This window comes from Elaeis guineensis, chromosome 4 (assembly GCF_000442705.2).
Source record: "Elaeis guineensis isolate ETL-2024a chromosome 4, EG11, whole genome shotgun sequence".
Lineage (NCBI taxonomy): Eukaryota > Viridiplantae > Streptophyta > Magnoliopsida > Arecales > Arecaceae > Elaeis > Elaeis guineensis.
In genome coordinates this window covers 2,669,303-2,672,771 of record NC_025996.2, presented here as the reverse complement: position 1 = coordinate 2,672,771, position 3,469 = coordinate 2,669,303, and the positions used below count along the sequence as shown (strand labels likewise).

Genomic DNA, 3,469 nt, shown 5'->3' with positions numbered 1-3,469 from the left:
ATGACTCTGCTACTATTATTTTTTGGATTCAGGGAGAAGCCAAATAGCCCGAGGATCATCCGCTTATCTGGGATGTTTGGATCTCTTTTCACTACGCTGCTGCAGTGTAAGTCCGGTATGTCTTTCGAAGGTGAATACTGCAGCAGATTGGATGATAGTTTTTATTGCCAAGTACTTCGGCGATTGGTTGTAGAGGCAGAATGATGACTGTCGGCTGGCTTTATAGGATTTTATATATTTAATCTTTTGAGTTGCTATCCTATCAGATTGATATCACCGTCCATTTGTATTAAAAAAAAAATACTTAAACTCTACGCCATTAAAAAGAAAGAAAGAAATTTCTCTTTTTCTCATCCTCGTTTCAGTCTCATTTATCGTTCCAAACCAGGAGGTCAAAGTGGCCAACAAAAACTCAACGGCCATTTCCAAGTGAAGTGCTACCGCGCGCACCCTCCGATGTTCTAACGGATTTTTCCCGCCATTCGCGCCAAGACCTATAATTAGTACAGAACACCTGGCACCACCCAATATCAATGGCTGCAAAAAAAATAGAACGAGAGGAAAACAAAGATCTAGATTGTCACCTAAACGTTCCCCCACCTCTCAGTGGCCGTCTTCCGTCTCAAGGTGCCGGCGACGAAGCACGCGTCACCTTGGGACACCGGGGATGGCATCCATGATATCATGATGCAGTTCTTCTCCTCCTCCTTCCTCGTTGTTTCAGGGCAAGCGGTAGAAGATCTCTTCAAAAAAAAAAAATTTTTTTGGACACAAGACATAGTACAAAGATATCGCCCGGTTCATAGTTCCTAGTTGTACCTTCTGAGCCAAGGGATCCAAGGTGCTTGATGAAATCACGTTCTATAGACCTTTAAATATCTCTATCTTCTGAGGTCTGATTGGTTTATTTTTTGGATGCGTTGTTTTTTTTTTTGGTGGGATTTGTGTTTCTGTATTATTATTCTTGAAGGTTTACAATTTTTACTTCAATTATAGGGATCTTAACCACAGTTTTGGGTTTTGCTTGTTTGATCGTCTTGATCATAAACAACCTTAAATTTGTAGAAAGTTGACTGCATGCATTATTCTTCTATATATTGCCGTTTAAAACTCTTCATTTTGACATCCTGGTTTCGAACCAAGAAGGTGGCTTCTCTTCGTAGTCTCAAAAGGAAAAGAAAAGAAAAGAAAAGAAAAATCATGAAAGCGTTTTTCTTTGAAAATTATTTAAAGTTGCTTCAATGCAGTTTTTGTTTTTTGAGGTTCTATATTCTTATTATCGACAATAATGTAATTCTCCTAATTGCATATTGTGACATGAGCTAACCGCAAGACATCCACATAAATGGGCTTACCTCAATCCATGGCATCTGTAACCAGTACTTATGAGAATTTAGGTAATATTGCAGAAATGAGAGATCCACATAAGAAGAAGAAAAATGTTGTATTTTTACTGTGCAAATTATGATACTTGGTCCGGTTTTCTTCCTATTTCTTAACGTCACTTTTTTTTTTCCATCTTTTTCTGAAAAAATTGCCCTTGTCAAGATTGCGTCTTCATAAGTGCTTTATTGAATAATATTACACTGCACTGATCATTATTATGTTTGGATTTTGTCTAAAAGCTCATCAATGCTTATGATTCCGCACAAATAATATAATCCTTGTCTCTACATGATACATTATGTTTGAGGAATGCTTGAACGACCAATTAATAAAACCTGAATTCTATGTCATTATTATTCTTTTTCAAATGGATATATTTATTTTCTAGTGATCGTACTCATTACTTGATAAGAATTTTAATGATGTCCATATTTTTTGCCCAATTTTTTTGCAGGTCAGAGAGAAATCCTTGGCCCCAGCAGGCAGTTTTAGTGCACCCGGATTATCACCAGGATGAAGAAGGGACTGTTGAAGCCCTCCACTATATTTCCCAAATGTTCGGTATGCCAAGTATCACCATTAACCATCTGCTCTGCGCTTCAATTTAATTCCCTCTAACGCACAAATCTTGACATCCAGATGGCGGGGAACCCGAAATGCAGATAGGCTTTCCCACCGACGTCAACACGTGGCGCACATAGGATGGGACGGACCGAACATGAATGCTCCCAGCTGGGTAATTACTCATCTATAGTAACATCCTAAAATAATCTTACGAAATGATCACCACTGGATCTTATTCTTTTTTTTTTTTTTGATATTTCTCCCAAATTATAAACAGATGAAAGATTTCCACTCGGCGCCACTCGTCCGACTGGTTCGGACGGGAATGCACCTTGGGGCTCTCAAGGTTACTTCTACGAATATATATAAGTTTCATCACTGAGTGCTATATAGCTTTCGACGATCATTATCAAAAAATAGATGGCCATCAAGAATATGTATTATATATAATACAATATTGGACCATCAATCCCAGTCATCGAGTATTGCATAGCTCATGGAGAATCTATTTAGTGGAGCGGCTAGATTAAATAGTAATTATGATATGCATACCTGAATTGAGTAGGAAACAACTGAAGCACAAAATAATCTCTCTTCATTTCACTCCATGAAAAATAAAAATATTTATCATGTATCGAATTAGTAGTACATGTTGAGGTTAGAGTGATCTTCTAACCACTAATATAAATCAAATAAATATATTTGTGTAATTTTTCTTTTTCAGAGATTAAAATCGATGCGGGAATCGAAGACAATCCGTCGGGCGAGATGCTGCCGAGGTCCTCCCGACGTTCGGCCGAGCCCAACGATGAACGCTCCCCCAACAACGCCCCCGCGGCCCGCCACTCACGGCGGCCACCGGTCCGAAGCCACCGTCTCCGACGACTCCCCCATTGCGAGCTGTCCTCCGACGGCTCCCGGAGGGCAGTAGGAGGTCGCGCAAGAAGGACGGCCGCTCCATGGCGGCGGTGGCTGGCGGGGACCTGCCGGCGATCCCGAAGCAGTCGCGGCGGAAATCCAAGGGCTCAAGCTCTGTGGGCAGCAGCGACTCCGTCCGAGCGTCTAGATCTAAGAATCCCACACCGGCGTCGGATAACGCCGCCACCCAAAAGCCCGCGGCAGAAGGGGAAGATGAACGGTTGTGATTTCATTTTGATTCGATTGCAGGAGTTTTGTTTTTTCTTTTCTTTTTCGATGAGATGATGGTCGGTAGTTCCACCATGCCGGCGATGGTCCGATCACGTGCATTGAGATCGGACCGTCCGGATTGAACATGGAATGAAAACGAAAAGTTTTCCCTTCCTCCGGACAGACCCAGTTTACCACGTTTTTTACGTGCCATTTCCATCGCATGCCCGCTCGGATGGCAAAGGTTGATCTCTCGCTATAATTTGCTTTTTCTTGATGGTGAAGTCTCACTCTCTGTTTGATACAAAGCACGCGTTGAACTAATAGAAAGAGGAGAAAGGGTGGATGGAAAAGATGATATATATATATATATATATATATATATGATTAT

The 3,469-nt window shown here is 41.1% G+C and overlaps 1 pseudogene; it reads left to right on the top strand.

The window, feature by feature from the left end:
• Nucleotides 1-3,255, top strand: LOC140856990 (uncharacterized; annotated as a pseudogene).
• Nucleotides 3,256-3,469: the final 214 nt, after the last annotated feature.